General features: G+C 30.6%; 1 protein-coding gene across 4 annotated transcripts in view; it reads left to right on the plus strand.

The window, feature by feature from the left end:
• The first annotated feature begins 10,992 nt into the window (after window positions 1–10,992).
• tn (tripartite motif containing protein thin) overlaps window positions 10,993–18,588 on the plus strand; it is a 285,381-nt gene continuing 277,785 nt past the window's right edge. For 2 of the 4 annotated variants that reach the window (XM_075380954.1, XM_075380955.1), the window contains exon 1: window positions 10,997–11,532. The gene's annotated coding sequence lies outside the window, so the exon portion shown is untranslated. Of the gene's footprint in view, window positions 11,533–18,588 lie in introns of all 4 variants that reach the window. The other 2 variants (XM_075380953.1, XM_075380951.1) reach the window with 2 other exon arrangements.

Here is an 18,588-nt window from a genome sequence, read left to right on the forward strand (position 1 = left end):
AAAGTAATTTTAGAACACAAACTTTTCAATCATAAAAAAACTGCCAATGTATTACGTGACTTTCGTGGCTACACCGGGAACACGTTCCACCAATATTTTATTGCTGTTTTTTTTTTTGTAATTTAAATATTAAGGGTTTGACTTCATTTTTGATATAAAATAATTCCATTTTATTATAAAATAATAATAATAAATAAAAATAAAGTTTTTTTCGAAACCAATGAAAAAACTTTCTTCTCATTTTGGGTCCGGAGTATAAGTGCACGAAAGCTGCTATAATATTTTAATAGCACTTTAAGTGATGAAAAAAATAAATAATAAAATTTTATTAATAAAAATTAAATAAATTAGAGGCAAAAAACAAAAAAATAGGTGTTTAATAAAATTTAAAAAAGAAATTTCTATAAATATTCATATATAGGTTAAGCTTAAAAAATTTGCTTAAATAAAGTCTTCTCTAAATCTAACACCTCCTTCACTGAACAGGAATTACGTCGGGAGGACAGGTTTTAAAAGCGTAGCCTCCCGCGGTCGGATCCAGAAATGGGTTTGAGAACGCTGGTACAAACGGATATGGAATGCAAATAAATCCGTCCATAAAATATAATAAAACCTTACACACGTCATTAAAAAATAAGCCCTTAAACACGCCCGATTACAGAATCAAACAGCAGCAAGGGACACTGTCCAGGCTCTGCGATTCGAAGGGAGAATTTTTGAAACTCCCGCCATTTTTGCGTTCCATTCCGTTCCACCGCCTTCAATAAAGGCTAATAATAGAAAGTAAAAATTATCAAAAGAACCTTTCTGTGTTTAATTTTTACTTCCTTATACGAAGTAAAGGAAATATTCTGATACCGAAAAATTACGGTTTTTAGATTTCAATGGAAATATCAACTTTGACGATCCCTGAATCCATTTTGACTAGTTTCAGCATGACGTATGTATCTCGCATAACTCAAAAACGATTAGCCGTAGGATGTTGAAATTATGGATTTAGCACTGTTGTAACATCTACAGGGTGTCCCATATAGAACGCAACCCAACCTTATATTGGTAGGTATTGAAATAATAAAAAGGCATGTGTAAATGTAAATGTAATTTTTATTATTACCATCCATTACCTTACATTTAGAGTAAATGTTGGAAGTGGCCGCCATCTTCTTGAATACAAGCTTCAATTCTTTTTACAGCGTTTCTTGCAACTTTTTTCAAAGTTTTGTGGCAGGATATTTAATACAGCTTGTTCAATATCGACTTTCAAACGTTCAAGTGTTCGTGGTTTGTTGCTGTAGGCTTTTTCTTTGAGGTAACCCCGTAGAAAAAAATCCGCCGCAGTCAAATCTGGAGATCTTGGTGGCCATAAGCCTCAACCGATAACACGATTACCAAAGAATTCCTCGACGAAATCAGAAGTTGAACCTGCGTAGTGCGATGTCGCACCGTCATGTTGTAGCCGGCAGTGTCTATCTTCCTCTTCCAAGAGTGCGATGAACTGAAATAAAATATCCTGATATCGTTCTGCATTAATGGTGTGCTCGAAAAAAATAGGATCGATTATTTTCTTCCGCGATATCGCGCACCACACGCCCGACTTCTGCGGGTGTAATTTTTTTGGTGATAAACGTGGGGATTTTCAGCGCTCCAAATTCTACTGTTTTGGCTGTTTACGTAGCCATCCGAATGAAACCGTGGTACATTTGTGAAAAATAACGAATCCATAACATTAATTCCCTCACGCAGAAAACGTCGGAACCGTTGACCATATTATAGCCGTTTTTCTTTGGCAGGCTCAAGAAGTCGATGAACCGTTGAATGTTATATGGTCGTAATTGTAATCGTTTGGTCGCCCGATGAACGGTTGATTTAAACAAATTAATACTTTCAGCAGACAAACGTCTGATCGATTTATTTAGCGAGGCGAGTAATCGGTCTTTGATTTCAGCGACTGTATCTGTATTCAACACTGACGCAGATCGTTTGTGTTCCTTGTTATTAACAGAACCGGTCTCTCTAAATTTTGCGACTAGCCTTAATACTGATGTTTTGTTAGGAGCCGGTTTATCCGGGTACTTATGGCGAAACAAATCTTGCACTGCAACCCCTGATTTTGTACTGAAGTACGACTCGACAATGAAAACACGTTCATCTAGCGAAAACACCATCTTTTCTCTAGCAATACACTGAACGTTATGATTGCATTGTTGTTACTATCGGTAGTGTTCTACTGCGTCGCCGAGATGTTCATATGTTGGACGAGTCCATTTCAGTAACGAGTAGGGGAGTAAGCTTGACTTTTGAAATTTCATGGATGAGTGATTGATGGGTTGCGTTTTATATGGGACACTCTGTAGTTGTTCCTGTTCCCTTTTGATTGCAATCTACCGAAACAAAAGTGTCCAAAATAGCCGAAAATCCAAAAATAAATTGGATTTTGATATTTTCTTAATTGCAGTAATAAGCACTCATTAAGAACTTTTGAACGATATATCATAAGGGGTACTTATTTTCACTAGGTCGAGAATTAAAATTGAGAGTTTAAATTTGTTCACTGATGTGAATTTTTTTTTTAATTTAAAATTATTTAATTATATTTTTCTTATCGAAAATTTTGTTTCGTTTTTTTTTTATTTTGTACATGTTTTAACATTTTCTGGTCGACTTAACCCGAAAAATTATTTACGTACTTTTTTTTAAATTTTAATTATATGAGTAATTTAATAAAGAAATCATGGAAAATAGAAAAAGAATGCTGCCACCCGGACTATTAACGCACAAATATTTGAATAAATAATTTTGTTCATCTCGATCAAAAATTTTGAAAAATTTCAGCAACATAGTTGCCTCTCTTTTATTTATATATTTTTTTTTTTACCATTGATATAAATTAAAACTAACTTAAATATTAATCTTACTTATTATCTTCATTAATCTATGTTGAAAAATATTCAATTTATTTTTATTTTAATCAAGTGATTAAGGTGGAATAAATGATTTTTATTTAAAGAGTTTAAGTCTAGATAATATTATAATTAAGTGGGAAGATACATGATCATAACTTTGCCAAAATGTTTATCTTAATTGTTTTAAAAATAGATTTGTAAATAAATATATACACAACATAGAATAAGATATATATTTTTTATTTTAATAAGTCTTTTTTTCTTCGTATTGTTAGCTTAAAAATAAATATTTCAACTTTTTTCGTAATTTATAAAAAATTTTATTCGTTTTAAATATTATTTTATTAATAATAAAAATTTTATTTTGCATTGTAAAACAGTGTTAGCCTTTGAATATTGTACAATTAACATATATAAATATATATATATAGATATAGAGGGTGTCCCATATAAAACGCAACCCATCAATCACTCATCCATGAAATTTCAAAAGTCAAGCTTACTCCCTTACTTGTTACTGAAATGGACTCGTCCAACATCTGAACATCGCGGCGACGCAGTAGAACACTACCCGATAGTAACAACAATGCAATCATAACGTTCAGTGTATCGATAGAGACTAGATGGTGTTTTCGCTAGATGAACGTGTTTTCATTGTCGATTCGTACTTCAGTACGAAATCAACGGTTGCAGTGCAAGATTTGTTTCGCCATAAGTACCCAGATAAACCGGCTCCTAACAAAACATCAGTATTAAGGTTAGTTGCAAAATTTAGTGAGACCGGTTCTGTTAATAACAAGGAACACAAATGCGTCAGTGTTAAATACAGATACAGTCGCTGAAATCAAAGACCGATTACTCGCCTCGCCAAATAAATCGATTAGACGTTTGTCTGCTGAAATTATTAATTTGTTTAAATCAACCGTTCATCGGGCGACCAAACGATTACAATTACGACCTTCTCGCATTCAAACGGTTCATCGACTTCTTGAGCCCGACAAAGAAAAAAGGCTACAATATTGTCAACGGTTCCGTCCATTTCTGCGTGAGGGAATTAACGTTACTGATTCGTTATTTTTAACAGATGAAGCACGGTTTCATTCGGATGACTACGTAAACAGCCAAAACAGTAAAATTTGGAGCACTGAAAATCCCCACGTTTATCACGAAAAACAATTATACCCGCAGAAGTCGGGCGTGTGGTGCGCGATGTCGCGGAAGAAAATAATCGGTCCTATTTTTTTCGAGTACACCATTAATGCAGAACGATATCAGGATGTTATATTTCAGTTCATCGCACTCTTGGAAGAGGAAGACAGACACTGCTGGCTACAACATGACGGTGCGACATCGCACTACGCAGGTTCAACTTCTGATTTCGTCGAGGAATTCTTTGGTAATCGTGTTATCGGTCGAGGCTTATGGCCACCAAGATCTCCAGATTTGACTGCGGCGGATTTTTTTCTACGGGGTTACCTCAAAGAAAAAGCCTACAGCGACAAACCACGAACACTTGAACGATTGAAAGTCAATATTGAACAAGCTGTATTAAATATCCAGCCACAAACTTTGAAAAACTGTGTAAAAAGAATTGAAGCTTGTATTCAAGAAGATGGCGGCCACTTCCAACATTTACTCTAAATGTAAGGTAATGGATGGTAATAATAAAAATTACATTTATATTTACACGTGCCTTTTCATTATTTCAATACCTACCAATATAAGGTTGGGATGCATTTTATATGGGACACCCTGTATATATATATATATATATCTATATATATATATATATATATATATATATATATATATATATATATATATATACACAGTGTTTCTAAAATGGTGGGCTGGCTAAACTTCAAAAAAATCCTTAGGTAAAATGGCAATTTCTCCTTCGTTTTCCCAGTCGGTTATTTTGTTATTTTTATGTAAAAATTTATACCTCAAGTTTGGATAGGCGAATCATATTAATATTTGGTAAGCCTATTTGTAATAATGTTTTAAAATTAGTAAAATATCAGTACTTAAATAACTTCGAAAATTACAACATGTGGCAGCCATATTTATTTTTCAATCCGTTATATCTCCATAAACATTATTTTTATCAAAATTTATATTATTTAATAAAATATTAGGACTTTTATTTTGAAAAAAATGACATTTAATATTTTTAAATTCTTTAAAAAATACTGGAGTTATGGCAGAAAATTGATGTTGTAATTTTTTGTCTGTTTTCATGTCCTCCACTTTACGTTCAATTCAATTAAATATTATTTATTGTTAATTCTAGTATTTTAAATTAGTAGCAAATAAAGTAATAATTTTCTCACAATAATAGACCTAATAATTATGAAACAAAATTAGAAAATCAATTTTCTTACTCGTAAGTGAAGATCATTTAAGCCAAAATTTTGACGTTTTTACTGAAGTAAAACTGTGGTATTTGTCAAAAGCTTTGGTTAAATCAAAGTAGTTGGCGTCAACCTGACGCCAACTATTTTCTTAATTGCAACAAAGAAGGAATTTAAATTTTTTAAGATTGTTTCAGAAAACCATACTGGTGAACGGATATTTTATGGTAGATACGACTGTAAATATGAGAAAATATAACTATTTTAATAATAATAGAAGAACATAATATTGAGGTCGGACGAAAATTACTTTATAATAATAATAAAAATAATATATATATTGCATTTATTGTTGCAATAATAAAAATAGTTTACTTATAATTAAAAAGATTTAGCTTTCATTACCATTTAAATACCATTATTATAAAGCAAATTGGGGAAGTACCAATGACAGAAGGTTAGAATCGGTGCCAAACCTCGTTAATTAGCATGAAATTTATCGCGTATTATTTTTTTTTCTATCTTACAACAAATTTTTATCTATCCACACCTCATTTTTAAAATTTATTTATTTTGGTATCTAGTAAGTTCTATCAGAATAATTATACTACTTTTTTTTCAAATTTATCCAGAAGATATGAGAAATATTTATTCTTTGTTTATAAAGGATATATAATTATATAGCAGGATATAACAGATTATTATAATCTGTTGTTATCTACTTAATAATCGAGATGTAAAATGATCACCAGCAGATTTAAATTTTTAACTTCTTATAAAGTAACAAATTTTCATTAACATTTAACATTTTATAACAGTATTTTATAAAGTTCTTTCTTTAACCTTGAATATGATGAAAAATTTACTAAGACACTGTTGGAGAAGAAAATGTCTTCTGCAGACTACAATTTAGATTATGATGGATGAAACGAAGGAAAGAGGAAGAAGGATGAAAAAGACGAGGAAGATCAAATAGGAGGAAGATGTAAAAATACGAATCATGAAGCATGGACAGTCTGTTTAATGAAGATTTACCAGACATGTTGTGTGTACCCACCGGGTTGGTATAGTGGTTAACGCGTCTTCCCAAATCAGCTGATTTGGAAGTCGAGTGTTACAGCGTTCAAGTCCTAGTAAAGCCAGATATTTTTACACGGATTTGAATACTAGATCGTGGATACCGGTGTTCTTTGGCGGTCGGGTTTCAATTAACCACACATTTCAGGAATAGTCGAACTGAGAATGTACAAGACTACACTTCATTTACACTCATACATATCATCCTCTGAAGTATTATCTAAACGGTAGTTACCGGAGGCTAAACAGGAAAAAAAAGACATGTTGTGTGTAGATCTACTAGAAGGCAAATCACGATTGAACATGATGAGACTTTAATATAAAAACGTTTAATTTAAATCTTCTCTAAATTCTATAATATTACATTTTTATGAATTTATTTCTAAATATTTATGGATATTATTTGGTTAAGGAAGGAATCCGTCCTCCATGGCGCGACTGGTAGCGTCTCGGCCTTTCATCCAGAGGTCCCGGGTTCGTATCCCGGTCAGGCATGACATTTTCACAAACGCTATAAATCATTCATCTCATCCTTTCAAATAATATTTAATTTTAAGTGTTATTTATTCAAACTTTTATTCGTGGTATTTAATGTCGTTTATCAATCGTTTGACTCAGGAATGCGTAAAAAAATTATTTATTTATTCACAGCAAAGAAGTATAACGTAAATAAGTACGTTACGTGCGTACATAAGTACACATGATGTTTTTTTTGTTGCATAAGCTTGAAGCTTGTGAGAGGGATATGAAAATAAAATTTTTGTAGCGTATGAAAAATGCCATGTCTGACCGGGATTCGAACCCGGGACCTCCTCATAAGAGGCCGAGACGCTATTACTCCTCCACGGAGATCGGCGGAGTGGCGTTATCTATAAAACAATTTGTGTTAATGATAAAAATGTATTTTTTATCTTATTTACTGAATGATTATGAAAAAAATAATTAAATTTTCTTTGATATATTGAAATAATTTGGTATAATTTGACTGTACTTCAAATGATTAGTTTGAATCATAATAATTACACCGGTACAATCCTTTAGGCCTGAAAGTTCGTACTTTCAAATTTTCCTATTCGAATAACAAAATTCATCAAATTCTTTATAATGTTACATTCTCCATTTTTAATATCTAATCCATCATTAAACCTTATTTCCATTAATATAAAATTTCATTTTTATTTCATTTAAAATTTAATTTCTTTGATACCAACGAATTTATATTATTTGGGTTTTTTTTTCTAATCCGTTTATAGTTTCTACAAAAGAGAAATATTATCAATGAATCTTAACGACTTTTCTTTTATTTGATTGTTACTCTTCTCTCAGATATTTCCTTGGAATCCTTTATTTCTTCTTCTCTATATTAGTTGTTGAAAAGATAAAAACTATCTCTCTTTGTCTCATTTCTTTCGGTATTGAAGATTGCTTTTCCTGGTTTCCTACTCTAATCACAGTGACGTGATTTTTATACAAATTATATATAATTTATTTTTCCTTCATTTTCTTTACTTCAATTTCTTTTCTTGTAACTTTATAGATTATGTTGAATTTTGATTTATTGTATATATAAAATACTTTTAAAAAACATAAAATTTGATTAGAACAGCTGATTTAGCAATTATTAAGTCTAAAGTACCATTTAATTAATATCTTCAGATAATACATATAATTAGAAATGCCTATTATGGGCATGAACTGCTACGATCATTAGCCCTTCCACATCAAAAAAAGAAATAGAAAAATACCTTCCTCCCTTTGAAATGAATAAAAGTGACATAATTAAAGACTAGTCTTATCACAAGGAATCATCTAAATTCTTGTCAATGATTATTGAAATCCCAAAAACAAATCAAAAGAATGTAAAGGTCCTTCTTATTTTAAAATTATTTTACCCATTTGTTACGAAATTTTGTAAAAACTATCAAACAAAATATCACTATCATAAAAATTCAAACACATATTGGAACACCTTAAATACAAAATGAAAAGGGTTTAAAGGACTCTTGCCATTTAAAATCACAAAAAACATTTAAGATAAAACATTAAAAAATACATCAACTATTGTAAAATTCTGTAAAGAAACATACGATCTACATCTCCTTCAAATTCTACTGCCTTGGTTTCCTTTTCGGCTATCCTTTTTGATCCTCTCTCCATATTTCTAAAGGCCTCGATATCAAATTCTGCGGTATCTAATGCATCCGAGATCGATTCTTCAGTTCCTCCGGCGGAAATCGCACAGAATCTCATACTTATTTTTCCTCTACTCCTCTAGGTCGGTCCGGACAAGAGAATCTCCTACTGCCGCCATCAAACAACACCGGCACCTGTGGTGTGGTGAGTGGTGCATCACAGTCCAATCTGGATGCACTCACCGATAATGGGCGAATTCCAAAGTCTTTGCCCTCTCTAGTAAAGGCCTTCGTGATTTTGGGGCTTCATTTTTGTTTTTTTGTAAATCTTCTTTTGGTATGATTCTCACCTCTATCTTGTCACTTCCTTGAACGGGGATTTCGGTGATTTCTACTTTTGGTTCAGGCTTCTTCGCAATCAATGTCCTTTTTCTTCAAAGGTTCATTCCTCAAAGAAAATCAACTCTTTTGCTTAACTACTGGATTTTTCTTCCCCGTTTTAAACTATCTACTCTAGTTGGACGATTTCTTAGTTTTTTTTCGATGATACGTTCAATCATATTTGCTAATACTGGAACCAGTTCTGAAATCACATCCTTTGCATTGAAGGAAACTCTGCAGAAGATGACACAGCTTGTGCATATGAAATTGTCTTCGGCGATCTATTTTTTACAGTTTTCTTTACTTCCACGTAACTCACCTTTTGAGTGGTCTTGATCTCTTGGATTGCAATCTCTTCCATATATATTGGACAATTTCTATATCACGCTGAATGGTTCCCCTGACAATTGACGCAAGCAGGTGGATCCCTGCATGAGTCGTCAGTATGAAGCGGCTCACCACAAACATAGATATGTTTCCTAATACAATGTGCCGCTGTGTGTACATACCGCTGACATCCAAAGCATCGTAATGGTGTCGGAACGAACGGATGTCTAACTTGTGAAAGTTGGCCTTTATCTTATCTGGGTACTTTGACCTGTTAAAGGTCAAAACGTGTGACGCAGAGGGTTGTATTTCTCCATTAAATGTGGAGAAACCATTAAATGTGGTTGGTGTTCAATCGACGACAAGTTATAACTCTCTGATCACTGAGTTCATCAACGATCTCCTCTTTGGTTCAGTTCAGCAAGTCCCTGCACACAACTACACCCTTCGACGTATTTAGTGTTCCGTGTGGTAAAACTTCAAATCTAATAGTCCAATCTTCTTCGCTTTCAACAACCGTGAGGATTGTAGGTCTTTGATCATTTCAATGAACAGTCCACCTGCAGTCCTTACATCCTTTACCGGTCCACCAGCATATTTCTTGATACCTAGGGCTATCACGAAAGAACTTGTTTTTGAAGTGTAGATATCTACACTTATCTTTGTCTACACTTTCGTTTTAATACCCCTTCAAAGTTGTCATGCGTATGCATGACAACTTCTGCGCATCGTGCTTAGAGTTAATACGACTGCGGTCAAGTGTGCGAAATTTGATCTTGATTGCCTCATTTGCCCTCCGGCTTTTACATTGTAGATATGTCGGTTCCACTAGCAGTTTGCCCAAGGAGGAACAACGAACAGTGATCCCACTTTTCCGGTTGTAAGATATGAAAGGAGCTTAAATTCATCGTAGATTTTTATCACGAAAAAGTGTTTTCTCGTAGATCGAGAACTTTAAAGTGACTAGTAGAATACACCAAGGACATGAAAGTCCAGTAAGCTCGATAGACGATTCTGGTGAACGGACGAGTTTCCATCGATAAGACAGCGTCTTCTTTGAACATTTGTCGTGGTTCTACCTATCAAATCATCCACGAAAAGCTCAGTTTCAGTAAAATCTATTGTCGAAGAAATTGTTTTTGCATGACAACGTTCAAACCATCATCGAGGTATGGAATTCCCTCTTTACAACCCAGATCTTGTTTGGGTCTTTCAAGGATGTCGTTGATTTTCCACAGACTTAGACGTGCAAGAAGTGGTAAAATAGTAGCTTCGCGATCATCTGGAAACCTTCTTTTTACAAGTAATACGCAACCTTGTGGGCAGTAGGATCAAGTGCATTGACAGCGGAGGTTATTATGTAGAAAAATGATGTACATTTTGAACCCCTACCTTTGTATAAATAAATTTTTAAATAATAAGTGTTAATAATTTTTGAATTGCCCTCATACTTATCGGGGTAAAATGGGTATTTTAATTTGCCCTACAATTCACTTTAAAATTTAGTAACAGATCTAAGAGATGAATATTTAAAATATATATATATATATATATATCACATTTAAGGAGAAATCTAATTTTTTTCTTTTTTTTGAAATCATGATGATAATTCGTATGATTCTATTTAAAATAAATTATATAAAAGAAAGGGGAAGTAATTTTTTTTTTTCAAAAGAGGGATCATTGGAAGATATAAGTAATAAAGAAAGAGGGTAAAGTAGATATAAAAAAAAGAAAGAATGAATGAGAGAGAAAAGGATAGAAGTATACTGCTCCACGATTCTACATTCTGTGATGTCTTTGCCAAATGTATACTAATACACCACCAACCAACCTTTCTTATGTTTTTATACGGCTACCATCACTTTTTGTTCGCGGTTCCTTTCTGTTAACAACGAGAATAACCACCTCTCGATTAAAACACCCGGTTTTGTTAAATCTACTTACACCACATCCTTACACACATAATAATTTATTATTTTACATAAAAACAAAACAAATTATATTACATTTCACATTAAAAAAAAATACATTAACTGTAATATATTTTGAATTCATACAAAAACTTTGAACTTTATTTTTTTTTTTTTAATTTACATATTACCTATAATTAAATTACATTACAATACAGAAAGTGAAATATTAGTGTTTTTATTTTAGTTTAAAAAATAAATGTGCGTGAAATATTTTATTAATTTTTATATTAGAAGAACGATGTAGTTATTTCTCTTTTTTTTCTTTAAGACAAATATTTATTACAAATAAATTTTTATTTTATTATTTTTAAAATTAAGATAAAGAAGTGTTAAATATTTTAATTAAGAAATTTATCAAGATGTCTTCGTTGTATAATTTTATGTAAGTGTGGTTTTTTTTTTTTTTTTAATTATTTTTTGCATGTCATTTTTTTAAATTAATTATTTTAATATAAAATTAAACTTCTATTATACGGATAATTCATGTTTCATCTGGATAAATGGATAAAAAAATTTATACAAATGCTTAAACATTATGTATTAATGTTTTTATTAAAGGCTTGTTCCCTTTTTTTTTTTATAAGTAAATTATTTTTTTTATTAAAATTTATATTATATAAGATAAAATATATGTATAAAAAAATTAATGAAATTGAAAACAATTTTTTTTTTTTTTTGCTCGATCAAAATTAATCTTGCGAATTAAATTTAATTATATTACAAATTTTTTAATGAATATATTATATTAGTAAATCTATACTAATTAGATGAAATTTTGCACGTAAATTCTGTCATTTCGTAACCACCTTGGATCAAAAAAAGTTTAGTATTGAATGATTTCGTAAGGATGTATACTGACCCTTTTTTATGTTATAAATATATGTTATAAATATAAATTTCCAGACTGGGTTTGATCAATTATAAAGAAATTTAAGCACGATTATGTTTCTAATATAGTGTATTTATACCATTTACGTTTGGTTATAACAGGTCAAGGTTACTTGAGAAATCAGATCTTATGTGTCCAATATTTTAAAATTTTTTTATAAAATTTATTGACCCTTATTTAGTTAGATACTTTCCGATATATTTGATTTTATTCAAACTTCTATAAAGAAGAGGGGATAAATAATCCTCTGTTTTTCCTTTTCTGTAGTTTTTGCACTCAAAATTACATTTTTATACACATTAGATATTCCGTTATATTAATATATCACTTTAAGTGTTTTTCTAATTTCAATTTTATTTATATATAAGACTAATATAAAAGCCTAATTTCTTTTGTGAATTTTTTTTCATCAGTCTGGATAAATCGATTTCTATGAAATTTTTTACGACGATCTGAATATAGATAATTGATGTCGGATTTTTCGGGAATGCTGTTATGCAACTCTGCTGTATTTTTGTTTTTTGTTTTTTGTATGTTTTAACAAGATATTAACCAACCTTTCTCAATAATTGATTTTTTTTTATTTACACATTTAAGTGTATTTTAATTAAAATAAAATTATAATCAAAAATTAAAGTAATAAATTATATTTCTAGTAATTTTTTTTATTGGGGGAAATGTCATATTTCAAACTTAAACATTTAAAAAATAAAATAAAATTTTAAATCATTTTAATTTATAATATATATATTTTTCTTTTTTGGAAAATTCTCTTTGATTTTAGTTGTTAAATTAGATTTCGTACTGAAATGAACTCTTTGTTAATTCAGCTAATAAATATTATATAGATTTATTCAAGATAATATTTTTTGTTTGTCTTTAGTCATTTGACTGCATTTGATGCAGCTCTCCAAGATTCCCTATCTAATGCTAGTCGTTTCATTTCAGTATACCCTCTACATCCTACATCCCTAACAATTTGTTTTACATATTCCAAACGTGGCCTGCCTACACAATTTTTTCCCTTCTACCTGTCCTTCCAATATTAAAACGACTATTCCAGGATGCCTTAGTATGTGGCCTATAAATCTGTCTCTCCTTTTAACTATATTTTTCCAAATGCTTCTTTCTTCATCTATTTGCCGCAATACCTCTTCATTTCTCACTTTATCCACCCATCTGATTTTTAACATTCTCCTATAGCACCATATTTCAAAAGCTTCTAATCTTTTCTTCTCAGATACTTCGATCGTCCAAGTTTCACTTCCATATAAAGCGACACTCCAAACATACACTTTAAAAAATTTTTTTCTGACATTTAAATTAATTTTTGATGTAAAAAAATTATATTTCTTACTGAAGGCTCGTTTAGCTTGTGCTATTCGGCATTTTATATCGCTTTTGCTTCGTCCATCTTTAGTAATTCTACTTCCCAAATAACAAAATTCTTCTACCTCCGTAATCTTTTCTCCTCCTATTTTCACATTCAGTGGTCCATCTTTGTTATTTCTACTACATTTCATTACTTTTGTTTTGTTCTTGTTTATTTTCATGCGATAGTTCTTGCGTAGGACTTCATCTATGCCGTTCGTTGTTTCTTCTAAATCCTTTTTACTCTCGGCTAGAATTACTATATCAGCAAATCGTAGCATCCTTTCACCTTGTACTGTTACTCCGAATCTAAATTGTTCTTTATCATTAACTGCTAGTTCCATATAAAGATTAAAAAGTAACGGGGATAATATTAGCTAGATAAAATTAGAACTACATTATCTCATATAGATAAGGGATAATAAATCAACGACAATTGATAAATTTTAATAATAATAATAATAATATTGAAAATAATAATAAAAGATAATTTCTTCAGTGATATCTAGGCTTTATGGAATATCTAAAAATATGAAATGGTATAGGAAAATAATAAATTAAATATCTAATTCCAATTAAATTTAATGCAACATGGTTGAGAGGAATCTAAATAAAAAAATGTTTTTTTCATATTAGTTAAGGTTTCCTTAAACCTTTTACTCGGCTCTCCCATACCAAAATCCTCATCAATCCATGACCCGTCGAGGATATATAGGAAGTTCTTCAATTTTTTTTGGATTTTTTTATCCCAAAAACTTTTTGTTGAGTAACTAACTGGTAAGAAGAAAATGCGCCTCATCGCTAAAGTAGATTCTTTTTTTTTCGAAAATTTGTTATAAATTTGTTGATTCTCTAAAACTCAATTTGTGAACGCCCCTAAGAATTGTATGTTCTTGTGGTTTCAATGTTTGTATTAATTTTCAACCTTGTAAGCGAAAAAATGTAAATCTTTCATCAAATTTCGTTGAAGAAAGCTTCTTCTGTAAATTCTTAATTATTGATTAAAATGACTGATTGATGTGGAATTTTTGATGTTCTTCAGTATTTTCCATTAACATTCCTTTGATTTCATTTAATCGAGGCGTATCAGGTCGATCACTGTTTTTTTTTTTTTTTAATAATTGAACCGGTTGACTCAAATTTATTGATTAAATTAATCATGGTGATACAAGAAGATGCAGTATAATTATCAAAATATGTACGGCATTTGTGAACAGTTTCCGTAAAATTTTCATCATTTTTAAAGTGAATTTTAACAATTTCTACCTGTTGTTCATGTGTGTACATAATTTAACCTCAATATTTACTGATAAGAGCATATGAAATTCTTTATTCTGGTTTTCTCACGAAAAACATTCCGTGTAATTAAAAATATCAATTCATTTTTGGACACCTTTATATAGCTATATATATTTATCGTGTATGGTAGAACGTTTTGTATAAAATATAGAGAGAATTTCTATTCGTTACTATAGATAAATATTTTTAATTTAAAATTTATTAAATATATATAATTAAAAAAATAATAATTCCAATTAATAATCAACACTTATTAAATTAGTTTAATATTAAAGGATATTTCACTTATTAATTACTAAAGAGATAATCTACAAAATAAATTTTCATTTAAGCCTAAAACAACCATGATAAAATCGATAGACTGACTATATATCGTAATTACCTACCTATCGATATTTGAAGTTTTAATAACCACTTACGAGCTTATCTTTAATCTTAATGTCTACAATTTAATATACTGGCCAATTTAGATATTGAATTTCTAATTTTCTAATTTCAGCTACTCTATATTAACGAGTTAATTTTGTTAGTCAATTATATAGCTTCATACTATAAGCCTGTAATTGTACTTTTTATCATATTTTAACGAGTTAGATTAGATTATTTTTTGAGTTTTAATTTAATAATATAACAATTAATTATTATTTTAATTTAAATTCAGAATCAATATTTTTTTTTTTATAAACTGAATAATGCAACGTGAATTGAAAAAATATAAAGAAAAATCGTCCATACACCATTTTTTATCTGTTACACTAAAAAGAATACTTTGTTAGAATCTCAAATACTAGAAAATCTTTAGTAAAATCACCACATTACCGATGTTCATGGCAGAGTGATGACTATTTTAGCCTTTTATTGAAAAGTCCTTGGTTCGAATCCCATTTTTCATACTCTACGAATTTACATTTTAATATTCCCAACCATAAGCGTCTTTGTAAGCTTATATCATGAATTAATTTATTGGTAAAAAAAAATTGTTTCTAATTTCATTTTCGTTTATCCTTCTCTCCTGAATTTTTTTTTTTATAAAATTCACAAATAGAAAGTAAATTATTAAACAATTATGGTAATATATTATGATAAGTAAATCCTAATTTAAATTTTCAAAAACGGTCTTTTATTAGTGTGTAAAAATAATATTTTAAAAATATTTATCAATTTACATTTTTTTTTTTTTTTTTAATAAGATTTAAAATCTGAATTAAATATTTCCAGTTAACGAAAAATGATATTTAATATGATTTTACTTTCCAGTTTAGATAGTGTTAGAGCTCTAAAAGTATTGTAATCATTCTAATTTGGGTATATGTAGTTTTCAACGGATTTTGACGTTTTGACACCTAAGAAACCCAAAAAATCAAATCGAAATTTTTCCAGATGTTAATGTTCATTTGTATGCATACGTATTCGGTTTTTTTTTTTTGTCTTCAGTCATTTGACTGGTTTTATGCAGCTCTCTAAGATTCCCTATCTAGTGCTAGTCTTTTCATTTCGGTATACTCCCTACATCCTACATCTCTAACAATTTGTTTTACATATTCCAAACGTGGCCTGCCTATACAATTTTTTCTTTCTACCTGTCCTTCCAATATTAAAGCGACTATTCCAGGATGCCTTAGTATGTGGCCTATAAGTCTGTCTCTTCTTTTTACTATATTTTTCCAAATGCTTCTTTCTTCATCTGTTTGTCACAAAACCTCTTCATTTGTCACTTTATCCACCCATCTGATTTTTAACATTCTCCTATAGCACCACATTTCAAAAGCTATAATATTTTCTTCTCAGATACTCCGATCGTCCAAGTTTCACTTCCATATAAAGCGACACTCCAAACATATATTTTCAAAAATCTTTTCCTGACATTTAAATTAATTTTTGATGTAAACAAATTATATTTCTGACTGAAGGCAAGTTTCGCTTGTGCTATTCGGCCTTTTTATATCGCTCCTGCTTCGTCCATCTTTAGTAATTCTACTTCCCAAATAACAAAATTCTTCTACCTCCATAATCTTTTCTCCTTCTATTTTCACATTCAGTGGTCCATCTTTGTTATTTCTACTACATTTCATTACTTTCGTTTTGTTCTTGTTTATTTTCATGCGATAGTTCTTGCGTAGGACTTCATCCATGCCATTCATTGTTTCTTCTAAATCCTTTTTATTCTGAGCTCAACGTATTCGGTATTGGCCACTGAATCACCTTATATCTCTAGAACTACTGGGCCCATTTTGAACAAACATTGGTCATATTACTTCTATATATGAGGATTGGCATTAATTTTTCAACTTAAAAGTTCCACGGGATGAGGCTGTAAAGCAATGTTACCCTCTTGAGATTTCACTTAATAAGGTAAAATTTTTTTAGGCACATTTGTTAAAATTAAAATGTAATAATAGTTGAAAAAAAATTATTTTTAAATCGCATCCCCACATCAAAAAATGATCCAAGTACTGCTATATTGTGACGTCACGAGTGAGTGGTAGAATTAAATAAATGAGTATTATTTAAAATGTAAAAAGGTAAATCGATCTGGCTGGTCTTGAACTCGATCGCCCGGTTGATTCGGTATATATTGAGTTAAGCCTCGCGGCTACACCAGTCTGCCAACCGTACAAGCAAAATTTGAAAGTTGAGAAATTACATTAGTTAGTGCCGACCGTCGCCGCTTTTGCCGCCACACCCGCGCGAATTAAATACAGTATGCGCACGCGCTTTAATTAGAATCATTTTAGAATATTTCTAAAATATTCGCATTTCTAAAAAGCGAATTTATTTAAGCGAATAAACGAAAAAATATTTAAACAAAACCATAATTATTTTTTTAAATTGTGTATATAAGCTGTGCATCAGAAACAGCCGACAGTTGTAGGAATTTCAGGAGGATGAGATGAGTGTTTTTTAGCGTGTGTAAAATATGCCATGCCTGACCAGGATTCGAACCCAGGATCTCCGGGTGAAAGGCCGGGACGCTACCATTCCCGCCACGGAGGCTGGTTCTATTTTCTTCTTCTGTATTTATATTGTGGTTTTTTCCAGTCCGTTTGACTGAATCCATTTTCCAAGATACCTGAAGCTGTTGACCTACTGTTCTTGACCGTATCTTGTTTCTAAATATTTTTCATTTTTGTGTTTCCATTTAATATATTTCTTTTTTTTCGAATGAGATTCTAGTTCAGTTTTTTATGCCATTTCCTGTAGTTTTCATTATATATATATATACCCTTTCCATTCGAAAAAAGTCATCCCCCACTCCACTTGAATTTTAAAAGGGATTTAACATGGGTTTTAGGTTATTTTCATGTCGTGAGGATATAGCGCTAGCATGTTTCATCAGAAAACTTCAAAAATAACGTATATAACGGTTTTTGGGGTCGGAGAACACGAATTTGAAGTCAAAAACTTATTTTGACACATTGTAACTGTCAAAATCGCTTTCAATCAATTGACAACTAGCGTTCTTATGAAGGAAAATCAATGTTAGACATTACAAACAACGTTAATTAGGGTTTTTGGGGTCGGAGTACTTTTAAATCAGGGGGTGCACGTTTTTCGACAAAAATTTTGCCCTATTTGGACCACTCTAATATATATATATATATATATAATGATAAATCTTTTTAGTGAAGAAAAAAATTCACCAATAACAATAGAAAGTACGAGAAAATTTATATTTCAGTTAAATTAATTGTTTAAATCCTTTGAGTATTTTTTTTAATTAAGGAACCCAGTTTTATTTTTTGTTTAACCCCCGGGCCCACCATTATGTATTGCTTCAAGAGGATGAGATTAATAATTTGTATCGTGTGTGAAAATGTCATACCTAACAGGGATTTGAACCCGGGACCTTTAGATGAAAAGTTGAGACGCTAATATTCG

Source organism: Lycorma delicatula, chromosome 13 (assembly GCF_047948215.1).
Source record: "Lycorma delicatula isolate Av1 chromosome 13, ASM4794821v1, whole genome shotgun sequence".
In the NCBI taxonomy this organism is placed as follows: Eukaryota; Metazoa; Arthropoda; class Insecta; order Hemiptera; family Fulgoridae; genus Lycorma; species Lycorma delicatula.